Here is a 21,662-nt window from a genome sequence, read left to right on the forward strand (position 1 = left end):
GTGGTGATCTTACAAATGGTAGACCTGTTATCACAGTTCTTTGGGTCAAATTTTTTCAGACACCATGATAACGAACTTGTTATGGTTCTTTGGGCTAGATCTTGCTAGACAACATAGTTGTTACTATAGACCACACTTAAGGTGGTGTTTTTAAAAAATAATGGAAATTGCTTAAATTGGGTGTTATGAAAGGTGAGAAATTTAGTCTCATAGTGAATTGAATATCATATTGAGATGATATCTCTTCTTATTATTGAGAGCATATTGTATTCTATAAATCCTCCCTAGCTAAGAGGGAGTGTTAAGGTTGTAGCTTCTATCGGATTGATTTTATAATGAGATACCTTGTTGATGGTAAATCATCTTTAAGATATATATATATATATACATATATATATATATATATATGTATGTATATACATACATATATATATGTATGTATATACATACATATATATATGTATGTATATACATACATATATATATGTATGTATATACATACATATATATATGTGTATGTATATACATACATATATGTATATATATATATTATACATGTAATATAATATATATTATATATATTATACATAATATAATAATATATTACATATATGGTTAATATATTAATATTACATATATGCTTAAAGATGAGTTATACATATAGTTATTTATTAACTAATGATGATTAACTATAGAGAGATGTCTCTTCATAAGACATGTCTCCTACTCTCATATTTATATGAGATCCAAATCTGCATTCGGAGGACATCAATCACATTGGCAATGTTACTACATTTGCAGAAACAATCTTAGAAAAACAACACTTTCAATTTCCCATTTTAATCCAATGTAAGATATAGAATTAGAATATACCTACACATGATTACCACGTCACCAAAAAATTGACAAAACCACTACCTAGCATAGTGCAAATTTATTTAAGATTATTACATACATTCCAACATTAAATCATTAGTCAACAAATTGGTACAAGAAAATACAGATACAATGGATATCTAATAAATGTTTCATTTAATTGCATGATATGGATGAAGAATATAAATAGATTACTCATATCAGAGCTAGATTCATTTATTCTAATGGCATGCAAGTAAATCAAATCTGCAGAGGAATGATCCCTTGACCTTATTGTACCTTGGTATTCCTATATTTTTCCTAGACCATGTTGATTCTTTTTTGAAATGATTACAGTGATAATGGAACTCCTACTTACACAGCCGGTACATTGACTCCTCGATTCAAGCGAGTTACATCGGGCATACCCAACGCTATGCTTTGCTCTGATGATTCATTCCTATCCTCACACGACATGATTTCAACAGACCCACTTCTTCTAGCCCTACTCTCATCTTTGCCCAAGTTATAGCCGTAAAGCCAATTAAGCCACATGAACTTGAAGCTCCGAACGATATCCAAAACCCCGAGTCTTTCCAATCTGACCCACACCAACTCCAACACGCGATCACGAAGGAAAGGATGTACACCCCGCAGGCAGTTGAATCTCGCCAGCTTCACCGAAAACCTCGTGGACAAGTAGATAAAAGAGAGAATAGCAGAGCAGCCAACAATAATGGACGACAGAAACATGAATCAGGCCAGCTTACCATGCTTGTACTCAAGCATTGTTTACACTGCCGCCATGAAACCACAGGCCGTAAATGCGTAGGAAGCACAAACCAGCAAGTTGTTGATGACCAAAAACAACACCTTGTCTCCCGTCGTAAGAGGTGAACTCATCTGCCACATCAGCACCGCAAACAGCGACAGAAAGAAGGCCATGCAATCGAAAATGATGAACATTTTAAATGAATCGATTACAATCAAAATTGGCATGCCCAACATTTTCTCTCTCTCTCCGTTCTTAAGATCCGTCTTGAAACCGCCCGGAATGGTGAAGACTGCCGTGAATGACATTGTGGCTAACAACACTGCCAACACTAATTCTTTCCCCCGCCTCGCATCATATGTTTCATCAATCATCTTAGTGGCATTTTTGTATTTTGCGGCACTCACCTTTGGGGCGCTGTACAGGAATGGCTTCTTCTTGGGAGGGTGACTTGTCAAGAGTGAAATTATCTGGTAACTTTTGTGGTACTCTGTGTTTTCTCGTGCAATGTCCAGAGCTGTTAGCCCTGCCTCGTTGAACGCCTCCTTGTTTATGCCCCATATATTCAGCAACGAGATTACCATCTGTAATAATTAATCAGATTCAAATTTAGATCTAAAAGGAACATTGATAATTAAATCAGTTATTCAAAGAAATATTTGAATGGATTTAAATGGAAAAAGAAAATAGTAGACAGTAGATGTAAATGAATCACACAAGAGAAAAATAGATAGAGGAACATAATACAAGATTTATCATAGTTTACTACATATTGTAGCCACTTTCACATTGAGCAGAGTATTGAATTGATTATAAAAGTTAATTTACAAATGATGCAGTAGTAGTGGCCATCCTTAACCATCACATACTAAGAAAGCCTAAGGATTTAGTCTCTGATGTTTAAGTCTTATATAAAGACTTCAATTACATAATACATTGAAGAGACTCGAAAACCAAGAGACACATATTTGGAAGGAAACAAAAAAAATAGAACTATTGACCTAGAAGCCATTCAACATAGTGCTAAAGTGCATCAGTAAAATTTTCTTAACTAGTTAAGTGAAAAAAATAGAACTGCTTAAGCACAAAATGTTGTGCAAGCCTCTAACAGTGTTACAAATTCTTATAATTAGATTATGTTACTTAATGTTAACACAAATATTATTTATAGATCTGAAGACTTAAAATATAAATATTTATTTCTAAAATCTTTTCTACTTTCTTTTATTCAGATAATAGTTCTAAAAGTATCATCCAAAACATTGGTACATTGAAATTGAAAAAAGTTGTTACTTACCATTCTAATAGATTGCAAAAATTTAATTACATAAGAAAAATTCCTCTAAATTCTCTAACAAAGTAATATTTTCGTTGATAGAGTTCACGTTTTATTCAATTGGGTTTATTTGTTCAAAGTGTTATCTTGTGGAATGGACTATGTAGAAAGAACCTAGTAATTATTGAAGAGGTGAATGGAAAGGATCAATGCTTCATATCAAAATAAATTGACATAAATTCATACTATGTGCTGCTGCACAATAAATTTTTAATATGAAGGCTAAAATGTATGGTAATTTGTTGCTGAATTACATTAGCTTGATGGTTTGGAGGGTGGGGTTTCTTTACCTAGAAAGATTTTCCCCATGTATATCTAAGTTCTCTATTTTGTCTCATTCTTCTATTTTCATGATTGTAGAATAATAATCTGTATATCTTAATGCTGCTGAAATTTATTTAGATCGATAAATTGCAAATTGCAATCACTTTCCTTTAAGGTTTTAATTGTGGGAAATTAACTATGTCTGTTTCCGCTATTATGGCATTGTAGTATGCACTTGTATTTGCTTATTAGATACTATTCAATGAACTATTGGAGAAGCTATTCAATGAACTATCAGATATAGGATGTGCATACTGATCTCAGATGACATTATGGAGTGCTATCATTTCCCTTGAAAAAATAGAACTATTGACCTTCACACTAAAACAATATTATTGTGGAAAACATTTTATTTTTATTTTATTTCTGTAATTATTTTTAATATTAAGATTTTTAATCACATTTCTATTATCAGAATGAAATACAGGATAGTGCTAAAGTGCATGAGTAAAATTTTCTTAGCTAGTCAAAGTAAAAAAATTAGATCTGCTTTAAGACAGAATGTTGTGCATGCCTCTAACAATGAGAGAATTTTATAATTAGATTTATATTACTTAACATAAATATTGTTTATAGACCTGACTGCTTAAAATAATATATATTTATAAAATCTAATTACATAGAAAAAAATTAATTACATAGAAAAATTCTCTAACAAAATAATGTTTTCGTTGACATAGTTCACGCTTTATTCGATTGCGTTTATTTGTTCGAAGTGTTATCTTGTGGAATGGACTATGTAGAAAGAACATAGTAATTATTAAAGGGGTTAATGGAGAGGATCAATGCTTCATATGAAAATAGATAGGCACAAATTCATTCTCTGTACTGCTGCACAATAAACTTTTGATATTATTATTATTTGCCCCTTAGATTGATCGATGACATCCGCCTATGGAAATTTCTAGAAAGCAAAACAGTATGTGAGAACCATCTAGAACGATGGTAGCTGGAGGAAGACTCTGGGCACATTAGTTAATGCAAACGGTGGGATTCGTGGTAGAAATTAATATCTACCAACAACTAGTGTAAATTTTGAAAACTTCATGAATAATGCAGCATCTAACATAGCTTATTATAACATTAGTCTGAATTTAAGACTAATAAAAAGCTCAAGAATGCCGAAGGTGGTTGTAAAAAAGAAAAATTCAATGATGCTGGCTAGAAATGCTTGGAAAGAAGAGAAACTTACATTAAAGTTTTTGTTCCTTGCTGCAATATGAAGAGGAGTGTCTCCCCATTGAAAGGGTTTTATCAATTGGAGGTTTTTCAGGTCCGTGCAGATGCCTCTCAAGTCCCTGATTCACCAGATCACATAAATCAAACTTGTCTGATTTATTCAAGTAATCAACAATTCGCACTTGGCTAACTTGAGCAACTAAATGTAGGATGTTCATCCCACAACTATTTCGTTCCATAACAGAATGTGGGTTGGTCTCTATCAACTCTTTTACTGCTTCCAGATGCCCCAATTTCGCTGCCATACAAATCGGAGTTTCTTGCTCACGATTAGTGCACCAACAAAGCTTGGGCTGAAAAGCTACTAACTGCTTTATTATATGCACATAGTTTCTACCAACGGCCACATGTAAGGCTGTATTGCCATCTTTGTGCCGTACATTGAGTAGCTCTTCTCGATACGTTGGAACTAGTATACATTTCAGCTGATCTGCGTTTTTGACATCCAAAACCATTGTCAATTGACACGTTCCTCTATAAAAACAAATATAGAACTAAGTGTTGAATGAAAAATTAATTATCTATTATCTAATACTATACATGGACTAAATTGCTGATCAAGAATTATCTAGAATTGCACAGACCATTTCTACAAGTTTCTTTTTTTACTGTTTCACCCATCTTTCATAATTGCTGTACCAAACTATGGTCTACAGTAAAGAGTGAATTTATTATGTATTCTTAAATAAATTAATGAAATAGGCTCATGATCTTAGAGCGCAATTTGGGTTTCCAAAATGCTATCAGATCAAGAATAAGGCTTAATGCCGGGACCCGTCCTTTCTAGATCTTGGGGGATATCTAAGACAATTCAATAATTAATTCAGGGGGGATGTTAGAAGATAAATTAATTATCTACTATCTAGTACTATAAGCATGGACCAAATTGCTGACCAAGAATTATCAATTGCACACCATTTCTACAAGCTTTTATTTTTACTGTTTCACCTATCCTTCATAATTGCTGCACCTAACTGTGGTCTAGAGTAAATAGTGAATTTATGTACCTATCTTTTATAAATTAATGAAATGGGCCTGTGATCTTAGAGCTCAATTTGGGTTTCCAACACTATGAAATTGTTGGATCTAATTTTAATAGATACATCTTTTCAAAAACAGCTAGCCCAATTTCAAAATTAGTCATAGATTAAATATCATAGTTTTCAAGAAATTGATGAAATGGGCCTGTGATCTTAGAGCCCAATTTAGGTTTCCAACGCTAAGAAATTGTTGGATTTAATTTGAACAGATACATCTTTTCAAAAACAGCTAGCCCAACTTCAATATTAGTCATAGATTAAATGTAATAGTTTTCAAGAATGACTAACGATCTAAAATATTTGATGGATAAAAATACAGTGCAAGATTCTGGATAGATTGTGTAACAATCTTTCCTCATAATTTGTTATAAAGAACATATGAAGAAGTTAATTGAATTCTTGATCTGTAAACTATCATCTTTTCGTTCATTGTGTTCTCTTGTATCTTCGTGATGATTTATATGGTGTGAGTCTAAATGACGATTCACACAATCTAATTTAGAAACTTATACTACAATTTCTAATAGCTTTAGATAAAAACAAAGTAAACTACACTCCTCTTCATGACAAAGAACACAAAATTACAAAATTACAGAGATGACTATTCCCAAGATAGCATTCTATCCATGATCTTATTTACACATTTCGTGTCTACATAAAGTAAAACATATTATTAAAAATGAAGAAGCAGAGAGCAACACAATGACCTGAATCTCCTTTTTTTATTGCGACTATCGTTGTTTCACCATCGATCCCTCGTTTGGGTTGTTGACCCTTAGCTGCCATGGCTTTTTCCAGCTTGAAGTATATCAATCCACAATACTTTTATATACTTCAGCCAAAAAAAATGGCGTGTTACAGAACAAACTTCCTTCTTTCTTCCTCCGCTCCGCAATCAAACATATTTAAGAAACCTAACATATTTAAGAGCTATTAAATTTTCATTGACTCACGAAAGATATCTCCCCCAGTTAAGCACTAAAGGAAAGCAGTTTTAGAGAACACATTTTATGAAGCAGAGTAAACAACAATGTGAACAGAGTTTTTTTAAAGCCATTTTAGCTGTATAAAAGTACCCAACGTGAAGAATATGTGGGTTCCAGACGAGATTTCCTTCATTGTGGTCAGTATTATGAAAAGACTACAATTATTACATCTTCCCTGTAGAAAAGTCAAAACTATTTATGATAATAAAATATGTTTGAACTACAAAGAGTAATGTGAAAAATGCTTGGGGACTGGACATGTCAAGATTCCTTGCCTATACGAAAGTCAACATTTTTCTTATTACAATAAACAAACATATATTTTTAATGACAATTTTTTTTAAAAATCAAACTATTTTTAGATTCTATTGAGTAATAGTTTATGGGTCATCAAGATGAATCATAGAGCATAAGAAGAAATCAATTCATGGTTTTATTTTTTTGTTTCTTATCAAAGTCTTATCAGAAATATTAATGTAAAAACACATACACAATCGAATCTAGAAGTAATTTTGAAGACTAATTATGCATTTTAGAAATCTATCCTCACTTTTTAAAAACTCACTCTCACTATTTACAAATTATAACATTAATGAAAATATTTTATCGTTGGTTCATTATTTCAGAAATGAAAGAAATTCAAGGGTATGATTTTATTTTCAGAGAAAACCTTCTAAGTATTTTTTTCACTAATAAGTGTTTATATTATTTATAAAACTATACATTTACACAAAATGTGATTGAAAAAGTCTAAGTTCATAAACTATAATATTTAGAGCATAAAAATATTAAAAAAAAATCTTACATGAAATTCTTTTAAGAATGTTTTAATTTTCTATTTTTTCATTATGTGTCTATTGTATTTGTAAAATAATGTAGTGATATGAAAGATAACCCGAGAAAACAAAGTTCATATAAGTTTAATGTTTAGAGCATAAAAACATAAGCAAAAGTTTAATAAGGTGAAAACACTAGACTTAGGAGATAAAGATCATGATAATCTAGTTTGTCCCCATACATTAGCAAGGTCTAGATTGCCTACAAAAGGCTTCAAACCTTAAGTGTATCTTTTTCTTGTATTGTGGCATAATTAGCTAGATTTACAACCCCTAGCTATGTAATTATTTTTGGGAATCAAGGCAACTAGAATTTCCACCAGAAGGCCACCAAAAAGTTCCACCTATAGTAAGTGGAGGCGCGTAGCACTAAATTGCATGTCAAAACCGATCTCCTAATGATGATCCTTGCTCATATAAGGTTGAAATTTTGGGAGTAAGTCTCCTAGCAATTTTCAATGGTGATGTTATGTCCATGACAATGTCAACAAAAGGTGAGTGGCCTTATCCCAAAATATTGAATGGTAATCAATAATTATGACTTGAATGTATAAATACTATAGATATGTCTATTGGATGGAAATTAGAATAGTTGATCAATGTTTCATGTAGATGTGCATAAAAATATACTACTAGATGTAATATAAGAGTATATATTATCTAGGATCCTCCTCAAAGTTAGTCTTGTAGGCATCTTGCTCCTCTTTGTCTTGGTTTTGTATGAACAAGAAAATCTTGTGTGTGATAGAGTTCAAATCATTAATCATCCATCAAGAGAAGAATATTTTGAATTCGCTAATGTTTAGTCTATCATTGAATAAATTGTCAATGAAAATTTACAAGATATTCAAATAGTTTAATGATAAATCTAAGCTATTTTATCAATTTATAACAGTCTTAAATTCAACATTAAAAAATTATAATCGATCCAAATATCTCTAATGATTTAATTTCGACTTCTACATTCAAATGGCTTATTAATCTTCTCATCAAGTTCGTTCAAATAACTTTGTAATTTGATCATTGAAGATCTTCAAAACTCAACTTGTTCCTACATTTATAGAATTAGAAATCAATTATGTTAGTCATGTATATGTGAAATTTATCATTGTGGACTTAATTAGTCTATCTACAATTATGTGTGTATTGAAACTTAAAATGGCTTTACTATATGAAATTAATACAAGTAGCTATTGTTAAAATTCATGTCAAAATTTTTCCCTATTTAGACTAAATAAAAATTGCATATAATTATGTTTTTCCTTTTTTTGTCAATGTTATAGAATATGCTTGAGGTCATTGGTCTAATGAAACAAAATAATGGCTCTTACAAATATTGAATTCATTTTCATGAATGTAAACATGTTTGGTGATTTGAAGTATGCTAGTGTACAATTCAAGGTATTGTCCAATATCAAAAAAATACAAATAATCTATTTTTCTAATAATTCTTTCCTCTTTGAGAATTTTTTTATTAGTTTATTTAAATATTCATTAATTACACTTTATTTAAGATTACATAGAATTATTCAATGAATAGTATTTTTTAATTGAGACATCTTAGAGTTTGCACCTATAGGTAAGTCTACAAAGACATGGAATCAAAAATGGGGTAGAAGATGTCATTTTTTTGGTAAAATTTGAAAAAAAACCTAACTTTTGATGAGAAAATGAAAATAGTTGGACTCAAAATTTTAAAATGTGACAAAAAATAAGAGTTGTAGTTTAGTTTTTAAACTATTATTTCTTTTAATGGTGAATTCTAAGGCCCTCAAAAAGAGGGAACACAAAAAGTGGTAATATTTTTATGAAAAAATATAGCTTTGTGTCTAGTGTGCTCTCCCTAAAACTTTGACCGTTTTTTAAATAATTTGAAATGTATATTTGTGTTTTACAAATTTAGTAAATGAACACATCATTAAAATGTGAAATTTTTTTGTGCCCCATTCAAAGCTAATGAAAAAATCAAAACTTACTTTTTTTAATTGTGCAATGGAGTCGACTTTCTAAAAAAGTAACTTGATGTGAAATATGTCAAACAAGCCAAAATCTAAGGCTAAAATACTACACATTTGTTTATGACATAAATTGGGCATACATTCAAAAGAAATAAGAGATTAAAGTTTTAACATAAATAGAGTCTAGAATAAATTATATGGTTAGACAAGTAACATGCTTGGGAATTTCTAATGACTTTCACAAATAGGAAATTGATCTCAATTAAAAGTAGAGATTGGCCAATCAATACATTTATTTACTACACATAAATTACTAGTACTATTGCATGATTAAAAACCTTAAAATACCAAATGTGCCTATTGGTACCAAACCTAGGCTCTTCCCTAGATGAGGGTAGTGTGAAAGCCTTGTAGGAAAGGAATGAAATTTTCCTATGCAAATAAACCTTTGCACTTTTATAGAAGTCAACTATTCTCTTTTTTCGTTTGGAGAAAGCAGAGAAATTAGACACAAAACTAAGGAGATGTTCAAAATATTTTGAAACTTGCTTTCAGAAATAATAAGAACATAATATTATAGAAATGATCACAAAAAACAATAACCTCTTCACTTTTAGAAAAAACAAACACAATAACTAGATCCTTAATACATGATAAGGAATTCAAAACTTCCTATCAAAAGCACCCACCAAGGCTCAAAGTAAATGTTCATATTATCTAACTTAAACATTTATTCTAAAATAATTACTTTCACCAAATGTCGTGGTATAACTCTAGCATTGAAAGAGTAACAAAATACAAACCAATAATTTTCAAGCTTGTGACAAATCATAACAGCCTAAAGCAACAATTTTAATGGCTAAATTCATATGAAATTAATATGGAGCATTAGAATAGCTCACAAACAAGAGAGAAATACATAGTAGAAGAAAACTAGACATAGACCTAAATATCTCCTTAAGTGATTATGTTGAAGTTGATCAAAGCTCAACCCCACAACTACCAAGAATCACCTGCATGCAAACACCTATCACAGAAAGAGAGGAGAGAATCTATGGAGGCTTGAATTCACAGATCCACAGAAGAGAAAAAAATCTTTATGAGCAAAAAGAGAAATTGTTATTATTAAAAGTGAATTAATAAATTACAAAGAGATAAATCCTTATAAAAGGAGATCAAAACCCTAAAAGGTAACTAACCTAAGTTGTATTATAATAATTAATAAAAATATTAATTATTAAATGCCCAAAGTTTAGCTTAAGTAAAATAGAGATAATAAGTGACTTAATAATTAAACCAATATGATTTAATTAATAAGAAAATATTTTATTACTCTAACACTACCCTTAAGATAAACTTAGTGAGAAGCTCAAAACCTAGAAATTACTACTAAAAGTAAATTTGGGTCCTAACAACAAAGGCCTGATGAGGTACCCAAGCACAACCAAATCTCTAAAAAGAGGAGAAATAGAGAAAACCACATGGGAAAAACCTTACTCCAAAAAGAGATGGAAATAATGTTAAAAAGAATTAGTGAAGGACTGAAGAAGCATCAAAACTATGGAATGTCCCAAAAGATAGGAACAAAAGGTGATCATGAAAAACACCACTAAAACATGACGCTGTAAACACTATTAAATTAATGATCTAAAGAACTTCCACTGTATAGAACATGACTAGGTAGAGAAGACTAAGTCTGAAGAGATGATCAATCAAAGACGGAAGGTATCTTCATGGCCTCCAAAAAAAAGAATGAAAGAATCTCTATATGGAAAATGATCCATCTTACTAAAATGCATAGGTATCTAGCCACTATAGTCACCTAGTACATAGGATCAAATACTAAATACATAGCTCACTCTATCCAACCATAAAAGCAATAAAACCGACATAAACCCCCTATAATGTTGAAAGTTAAAACATGAACATTGAAACTAATTGCAATATCTCCTACAAAAAGAAGAACCAGAAATACCGAGAGTGCAAAAGAAGTACAAACACCTATAATAGCAAGTTTCATTGACACATCATGAGGCTAATGTTGTGGAAGGAACACATACTTCACAAAGGAAGATGGCAAATATGAAAATCATGAAACCCCCCAAGGCACTTTATAATGTAGTGCAAGTACAACAAAACACAAACATGTCCATGATCCCTAAATGCAATAGAGTGGCACTTTATCTCAATGTGTTTGCACAAATACTACAAAAGGAAGTCAACAAAGATCAAAAGAGACATAAGGATGATACAAGAGATAATACAACACATGGAAAATCATCTAAAATAGAAAAATCAATCTACAGACCTAAAACATCCAATATATCCAAAAGAATGCAAAAAAGAAAAAAATTGAATGGCATGTGCCTGGAGTAGAATCTAGAAAGTACAATGTCTCAAGATATGTCTCCTAAAGTGCAAAATAGAACCTATAACTTTGACTGCACAAAACAGAAACCAAACATCATCAAAAGTCTAAACAAACTACACAATCACAATAGGCTCAGAACCAGCTCTCCAAAAATGGAGTCTAGATGAGCAAGTTACGTCCAAAAAACCACAACCAGATCAAAAAAAAGTTTAGGAATGAAAAAAAAATTGCCTTGGGAAGTGTGTTGATTAGTACCAAAATTACCTTGATATTTGTGCCAAAATATTTTTTTATTATCATACCAAATTGCCTCAATTCACGTGCAAAATTTTGATTTTTACACTCAAAAACTCTCAGGATGTATGCCAAAAAATTTGATCTGTGCACCAAAAATCTCGATTTTCATAAAAATACTCGATTTACATGCAAAAAATATTGATTTTTTTAGAATTATTTAGAATAACTAAGAGGGGGGGGGGGGGGGGGGGTGTGAATCAGTTATTCAAGGTCCAAATGCCCTAATAATACTCTTTCTACACTTTTAATAAATCCATACACTTTTCATCCATCCAAACTTAAATCAACCATATTAGTAAGTTACAGTAAATCAACATGCAGAGATAAAACATGCAAGATCAACACATGACACAATGATTTACATGGAAACCCAATTTGGGAAAAACCACCAGTAACATGCTACTTGATTCTCACTCTTCTAAAGTGATGCCTTGTTAAAAGCCTGCCCTGTTAAAGGCTTACAACACATTATTAAATGTGACCTTGTTAGAGGATTTCACCAAACTGTTAGGAATGGGCCTGGTTAAAGGACTTTAGAACATTCACTTGGAATGTCACCCTGTTAAAGGATTTATCTCATGGCTATCAAACCAACCTAAGTCCATAGGATTTAAACTAATTGTTACAATTGCTAGAAAGTAACGATGATGGCCTTTTGATCTGATATAACTTACAACATACTTTGTAGATTTCAGATCACACTTTCAGTTCAATCCTTATGCTTGACTTCAATCACTTTAGCTCTAATTGCTTGTCTTCTTATCAAGCTTCATCTCCTTGAGTCTTCTTACTCATCATGCCAATGCATCCATATCTGGGGTCTTCTTATTGAAATAGAGTAACTATGCTCTCTTTCCTCCTTAGCACCTCCTTCAACATTTTATGCTTTTATGCTTGACCACCTCTCTCTCTCTTTTCTTCATGAACTTATGACTCCTTAAGTAGAAATCTGATTTTTCCTTTGCTGCTCGATTCTCCTCCAATTTTAGGGTTTCAAAATGGATTAGGTAGGATACAATGTATCTACCTCATATCTTGTTCTCATCTAGAAACTTTGTCAGTTATATCCTTAAAAATGTTTTACATGGTGTTCTGTGCCACCAGCTCATCATTCTTATCTTTCATTTAATTTACAAACTTCTAGATAACAACCTTGTTGGCTTAGATCTGGCAAATCTTCGATTTTCAAAATAATGTAGCAACTCGGCATTATTGATTTTACTAGTGCTCTACATCTCTGTGTTACTGGGCACTATTGGTTTTACTGGTGCTTGGCATCTCTGTGTTACTCGACACCTATATCTGCTCGACACTTGTATCACTCGACACTTGAAGTTTACTTAGCACTTGATATCACTCAGCACTTGAAGTTTACTCAGCACTTGATATCACTCGACATCTGAAGTTTACTCGACACTTGATGTTGATCTTGCTTGGCTTCAGCTAGGAATCTGTTCGGCTTCAACTAGCTTGATCGGCTCCTTCTCTCTAATGAACTTTAGTTAGGCTTTATAGATGTCTTAGCTAAAAACCTTACATCTTTGATATGTTTCAGTGTGCCCATTTCCTATGTCTTATAGTATGTCATCAACACACTTTTTCACCAATGGCTTAGCTGATCCTTGTACTTCATTACAACATCATAACTTCAACCTTTCTCTAGGTGTACTAGTTACATCTTATTGATTGCCTCCTTCTTGTCAATCAATTAACCGATAGTATTTGGATCACTAAAGAAATTGTCATTCCTGCAAATAGAAAGTTTGACATCAATGACAAAACAATGATTGAGAACATTCTTTACCATTTCCATATATCATTCCAACAACTTTCCTCATGATCTTTTCAATCATTTCCAACAGATTTGCATACCCAAAAATCTTAATTTTTCTGAAAAAAATTGTTGATTTTCAAGCTACTTTTTTTTTATTTGCGTGTCCAAAATACACAATTTTTGTGCAAAAATATCTCATTTTTTAAGCTAAAAAGTTGCAATTTGCATGCCAAAATATCATGATTTGCATGCCAAAAATTAGAAAATTGATGCCTTAGGAAATGTGCCAAATCCAATAGCAATATCTTTTTGTCTCAAACTCCAACTATGTCCAAATTAGACAAATTTTATATGAAAATAAGTGTTTTTAGGCACTTTGAGCTCAACAATGATGTCTGTTTTTGGCTCAGATTGACTTGACAACCACTAAACCCCTAGATCTAATATTAAAAAGCTCTAAAAATTGAAACCTTCTTAAAGAAAAAGCATATATCTGAAAGCCAAGCTAGCCCTCTCATAAATAGAACTGGGGCATGAAGATCTAGAGCTCTGATACCATGCTGAAGTTGATGAAAGCTCAACCCCATAGCTACCAAGAATCACCTACATACAAACACTTATCACAAAAAAAGAGGAGAAAATCTATGGAGGCTTGACTTCACAGATCCATAGAAGAGGAAACATTTTTGATGAGCAAAAAGAGAAATGTCTACTATCAAAAGTTGGAATTAATAAATTACAAAGAGATCAATCCTTATAAAAGGATATCAAAACCCTAACAAGTGACTAACCTAGGTTGCATTATAACAATTAATAAAATATTTAACTATTATATGCCCAACGTTTAGCTTAAATAAAATAGAGATAATAAACTGACTTAATAATTAAATCAATATGATTTAATTAATAAGAAAATACTTTATTACTTGAACATTTCTGAGCGTTCCTCTATACCATGAATAAAAAATCTCTAGAGAAATTTTTCTAGATCCAACCACTTAAAATTGGAAAAAAGGAAGATCCATTATTACAATGTCCATGTAGTCTTTTATCAAAAGAAACCCTTGGACTAAATTCTAAAACTACAACCAAAAAAGGACTTTACATTTGTTCCATGTGAAAGCCTCATCATGATAGTCAATTCAACTATCTTAGGCATGTTCGTCTCTACATCATTATTATATTTTACATGCACAGTGTGGACACACTTCTACCCTTTTCAACCTCGTAATCATGAGGGAGTGAATTCCCCTCATGTGTGGAGGCAGTTGACATAGTTGGTCTCATTTTAGAATCAAATCTATCCTGGAATTTTTGTTAACTAATTTAAAGAGGCATTTTTTCTGTAAGGATGTAGATCCCACATCCTTTTTGTATGGTGTTACTATACACTAAACATGTGCCATGATGAAAGAAAATGGAAAAGGGAAGACTCATGTAGAGACATTTAAAACCCTATAGTTATGACATGTGGCATGATCATAGGATTTCTTGTGTCTTTTCCTTTCTTTTAGACTTAAAAACTGCTATACATAGACATGTAGAACTCTTTACAGTGAGTGCACTATGAAAAGTGAAAGAATTTGAAGAAAAGTAATTTATAGATATGTTAAAAGTTATTCAATTTTAGCATTCCTCTCCCAAAATTTCAGGTTCATAACATTTTAATTGCTACTTAAAGTATGCATGCAAGAGATATAGAATAAGTCTTTGAGGATAATGCATTTGGCATATTAATTTAAGGGATGTATGACAATTTCAACTCCAGATTCTTATCTTGAGGCCTCTAAGGATCTACTTTTCTAAAAATAGAAAAATTCTAAAAAAAATAGATATGTTATTTTTTTTGAATTATACTCAATATGTCACTTTTGTGCTACCTCAAACTACCTAAAATGCCTTTAGAATGTTCTAGATGAAGGATAGAGAAGATAAAAATATCCCATGGCCTACTATGCTCTATGTTATAGTAAATTCACAAAACAACTCTATTGATAGTGATAATGATCAACAACTTTTCTAAGATGTGTTTCTAAGAATTTTAAAAAAAAATCTTACAACAAACATGTGGCTCTAATTCCACAAAATAACCTACCTTAGACATTACAGTCTAATTTGGTATTTTTGGTGGATCATATTAGGATTAAAGAAACCCAAAATCTATACCAATAAAACTAGTATTTAAAGCAATTCTATGCAACATTGCTATCCATGGTATGGGATGACATTATGTACAACTAACATGACCTAACCCAAGATAAGGACTCACATTTTCATTAGTCTCTAAAGGATAAGTTTTTACCTTTAAAATGGTCTCTAGATTAAAATTCTTAAATGGACTTCATAAAGAGCTTAATTATTTTTAGATTTCTATTCTATTATTAAAAAATCCATACAACATTATTATTTAAAAAAAAAATCTGACATGCAGGCTAATGACAACAAATTCATATATAATTACTTGTATACTCATTTAAAGTTGAATACACATTAAATAATTTAATTTTTTAATTAATTTTATGTTTCAGATTTTTTTTTAAAAAATTATTTAAGTATTGAATAGAAACAAAGAAAATAATTATGAAATATAAATATAGATATTCAGTTAAAGATAAAATTATCTTGATCTCTATAGAGAAAATGTATATATAAAAAATAATTAAACTAGAAAGAATTAAAAATATAGACACTCCAAATTTAAATTATGAAGCTAAGTTATCTTGGCATATGTGTATAAAAAATCATACAATAATTTTTTTAATTTCATTCAAATAAAGTATCATTATTTCCTAGATCTAGAATAGTTGTATACAATGTCTAATGTGTTAGTAGGCTCTAAAATGCATGATTTTTTTAAACTAAAATGCATGGAAAATTCACAAATAGTGTGCACTACTTGATTAATATTCCTACAATGTCTTGGCCCTTAAATAAAAATGCTAAAAATTAGGTATTTCTTGCAACCAACAATTTCATCAGGTCTTTGTGCCACAGTTAATTGCCACAAAAAATTCTTGTACATATTCCAAGTGTAGGTGTATATGTGTGTATTTTGCAAAAAAAAATTGGGTAAAGGGTGAGCTTCCCACTATCCTTTCAATAGAACATTGATTCAAGGAGCTCAAATGCCAATACACTTGAACAAAATGAGTTCAAGACCTATGAAAAGTTTTCAAAGTTGTATGTTCCCATTTTATTTGCATTTTCCATTATATTTAAAGTAAATTATCAATAATAGGCATTTGTCACAACTAGATCTCGTACATAGTTTTCTTAAGATGGTGAAAATAGTTAGAGAAATGTAGACATCATTGGAACTACTATTATAATTAATTTCAATCACTTCAAAGATTGTATCCAACTTCCACCAGTTGATTTATAGACCACTCAATGCAATGATTATAAGATTCAAGAATAGTTTTAAAAATTTACTTCTTATTTATGCTAATGTATTGATTTGGGCTCTTAGTGTAATGGAGATCTTATTGTAAAAACAAATATTTTGTAAAGAAAGAAACATAAGCATAAAGTGATAAAAGTATTTGTCAATAATATTAATTTAAAAACTATAAGAAATGATATAAGAATTTGTGATAAATAAAGGAAATTACATCATTTCAATAAATATTTGAAAATATTTAAACATCACAGGGATTATAGATTATTATTTTTTGGTTATAGATGGTAGAGTAAACTTATTTTACATATTTTATAGTTCCTAATCTCATTAATAAAATGTCTCTTAGTGCACGAGATCTCATGTAATAAAACATGGGCAATATTTTACACACAAATTAAGTAGTATGAAGAAATATAGAAGTGAAAGGGTTTTCAAGAATTAAGTTCTATTTTGAAGGCTACAAACATGCTTTTATAGACCTGACATTAAATAGTTGATACCTTACAGTAATTTCAATTAGAATTAATCTGTATTCAAAAGACATAATAACATAGAAACTAAATATTATATTTAAACTTTACAATGTTTCAAAACATTAAACAATAACCATGCAATCCTTATTGGAAATCACATATGCTATATTTGAAGATAATGTGATCTAATATTATAGGTCATAATTATTAAAATGTTATAGCTATAATTTTTAAATGTAAACCTAAAATTGAAAGAAGGAGGTTTCACGAATTACAATTTAGATCATTACAATATTCAAAAATAAAAATGAACATACTAAATGAATATCATATAGATTATAGGTTATGTTAAAGGTGATTCAAAGAGTAAATAGAGTAATATACTATCCTTGATAGAAAACATATGGGACATTTTTGAAGATAATAAGATAAAATATTAAAAGTCATATTTATAACCTTTGAAACAACCCAATGTAAATAAAAAATAAAAATCTTGTCAAATGATTTCATATGGATGTTGCATTGATTAAAATGATGTTACAAAAAAATCCCTTCACTTTTTTTCCTTTTATTATTTCCCTTATGATGTAGAATTAACTTGTTAAAGTTCCATTGGCATAGATACCAAATTATACAGGTCATTGATACCTTCTCTATCATATTCTTAAATCATGGAGATATTCAAAAGTATATGTCTTTATGCATGAATAAAGAAACACAACAATGTGACATTATATCATACTATTGCAAACTAAGTGAAGGGAGGAAAAAAATAGTTTTGCATTGTATGTCATAAATAATAATAGTGAACAATGATCATTAGTTACTTGCTAAAAAAGATATGTGATGTAAAATAAAATAATGTTAGGACTTTTGTAAGATTATATAGACAAAATTACAATGATAGCATACTATATATAACCTTTTTCAACTAATCTATAACATAATTATATAAATGATTTATAAAATAATATTTGGAAATTAATATATAATAGAAGAATTCTCAGAAAAATTAGTAAAAACATTTCCAAAAATTCTTATAAAATACAACTGATATTTGCACTTTTTATTTCCTAATATAAAGTTTAAATGGAGATGATGAGAAGGGTTGCCTTTGGAACCATCACAAAAAGGATCAAATAGAAGAAGGTTGGTTAGATTGTGGATGATAAGTATGATGAAGAAAAGAGACCTGAGGATGTCATGAGTTGGTTGGAGCACCTTGGAATCTTGTTCAATGATTGGGAAAACATTAAAAGGGCCTAATTGAGGCAGCTCTATTTATTTTGTTTATGTTCTATTTTTAGATATTGTGCTTATTATGATAACACTTTTTAGGTTTTGATTTGTTGTTTTTTTCTGCCATTTACTTATTTTAAGAAGCATCTTAAGTATCTATTACCTAAACTTGGAAATCCAATTTTGGTTGGGCTAGAATTTTTTTATATGCTTTAGTAGTATTAGTATAATGGTTTGGCACATGAATTACTCTAGAAAACTATAGCTATTTTTTATTAGTTATGTTGACTAGTAGAGCTTTGGTTGTTTGGGCTAGTGTTCTTCTCCTCTATTGCTTGGGTGTAATGGCTCAGGGTAGTGAAAACTATTGTTACTTTCTTGCTACTTAGGTTCTAGATCCTTTTCTTGCCTCTTATAATAAAAAAAACATAAACTACACTACATAAAGTGTGAAATTTACAATTATGCTTCACAAAACTATGTCTCCTCAATTCTATGTATGAATAGGTTACCAACACTAATGCTGTGCTAGTTTTAGATATTGTGCTTGCTATGATATGTGTTGTTTTTTCTCCCATGTAATTATTTTGAGAAACAAATTAAGTATTATTTACTTGAACTTGGGGCCCCACACTAGTTCGGTTGGATTTTTTTTAATTCTTTAGTAGTCTTAGTATTTTTGTTTGGGACATGAATTGATCTAGAAACTTATAGGCCCTATTTGGTTGGGAAAGAAGAATTCCGTTCAAAACCTTATTATCTCATAACTAGGTTTTTGAAAACCTAGTTTTGCATTTTGGGAAGACAATTGGACTGTTTGGTTGACACAAAAGATGAATATACAAATCCATCTTTTGTGTTTGGTTGCCAATTTAGAAATTGGAATTGGAACAGATTATGATTGGGAAAATCCCTTTCTTGCATTTGGTTGTTCATTTTTGAAATGGAATTGGAATTTAATGTAGATTTTCTTAATCTTATTTTATTATGAAACACAAGTATTATAAAAATATATCAACATTCAAATAACAATGTGATTCTAGCAAACAAGTACAAAACACTAGTGTTCCAAATATGTTCAAATTATGAATCTCATCAATAATTCAAATTAAAATATGTAGCATGAGATAGAAGATGGAAAAACAATATCCATGAACTGAAGGGAAAGTACAATATCCATGATATGAATGGTTGTCTGAAAACACACCCTTTAATATTAAAACATGGGGAAAATCCATAGTCTGCACAAACAATATCCATGAATTGATGGGAAAGAACAATATCCACATGATCTGAATGGTGGTGTGAAAACACACTGTTAAATATAAAAATGCAGGGAAATCCATGCTCTACACCCTTATTTCCCACATTCGGTGATCAACCCTCTCATATGTTGCTCGATCTTCCCATTACTGTCTGTATTGTAGATGGTGAATCCTACATATACAAACTAAACATGCTTGAAGAAGTAAAACTTGATAATTTTTTAATGGAATATGCCAAGGAGTAGCATTAGAAACATTGACCGTTTACAAACATGAATAGTAAAAAATCATCAAATAGCTCATTTTTCTATCAACATTTGTCATCTCACAATATCAGCAAATTAGGATCAATCAAAAAAACACAAAGGAAGACACTTTATCAATACCATTGACAATCCTATTAGGAAGAACACATACATAGGAAACCAAATAGGGAAAAAAGAGAAGAAATTAAAAAATATCCAAGAAAATTAGGAATATACATATAATATGGGACAGAATCATGTACTGTACAATCATCTACTAGAAAAACACAAAAAAAAGCATTTTCTCAATTACTTTTGATAATCTTGTCAGCAAGAACATACATAGAAAATCAACTAGGGACAAGAAGACATGAAATAAAAATATATCCAAGAAAATTAGGACTTATAGATATAACATGGGACATAATCATGAACTATAGAATCATTTGCCAATGAGTTCCAATTTAGTGTTGTCATTCATTCAATCCAATACCCCTAAATAGAGCCAACTCACCAACTAGAATAACTCCAAATGCCAATCATGCCAACGCCAATGAATCAAACAACTAAACTATGTAATAGTTTGTTATTGTAATGAGCTCCAATTTAGTGCAGTGAGAGATCAATGCAATACCACTAAATAGGGCCAAGTCATAAACTGGAATTACTTCAAATGCCAATCATGCCAATGCTAATGAAATGAACAACTAAACTATGTAACAGATTGTTGCTATAATGAGTTTCAGTTTAGTGCAATGAGAGATCAATGCAATACCACTAAACAAGGCCAAGTCATAAACTGGAATTACTACAAATTCCAATCATGTCAACGCCAATACAATGAAATGAACAGCTAAACTATGTAACAATTTTTTGCTGTAATGAGTTCCAATTTAGTACAATGAGAGATCAACCATGCCAATACCAATGAAATGAACAACTAAACTATGTAATAGTTTGTTGTTGTAATGAATTCTAGTTTAGTGTGGTGAGAGATCAATGTAATACCACTAAACAGAGCCAAGTCATAAACTGGAATTAGTTTAGATGTCAATCATGCCAATGCCAATGAAATGAACTAAACTATGTAACATTTTAGTGTTATAATGAGTTCCATTTTAGTGTTGTGATCTAAATGGTTGTGTGAAAATACACCATCAAATAAAAAAATGCACTGTAAAAACACACCATTAAAATGCCAATGAAATGAACAACTAAACTATGTATTGAACAATGCCAATCATGCCAATGA

General features: G+C 30.6%; 1 pseudogene; it reads right to left on the bottom strand.

Moving 5' to 3' along the window:
- Positions 1-1,230: 1,230 nt before the first annotated feature.
- LOC149560953 (uncharacterized) lies at positions 1,231-6,352 on the bottom strand (annotated as a pseudogene).
- Positions 6,353-21,662: the final 15,310 nt, after the last annotated feature.

The sequence above is a fragment of the Cupressus sempervirens genome, chromosome 4, assembly GCF_028749045.1.
Source record: "Cupressus sempervirens isolate cs-2001-9-10 chromosome 4, ASM2874904v1, whole genome shotgun sequence".
Taxonomy (NCBI): domain Eukaryota; kingdom Viridiplantae; phylum Streptophyta; class Pinopsida; order Cupressales; family Cupressaceae; genus Cupressus; species Cupressus sempervirens.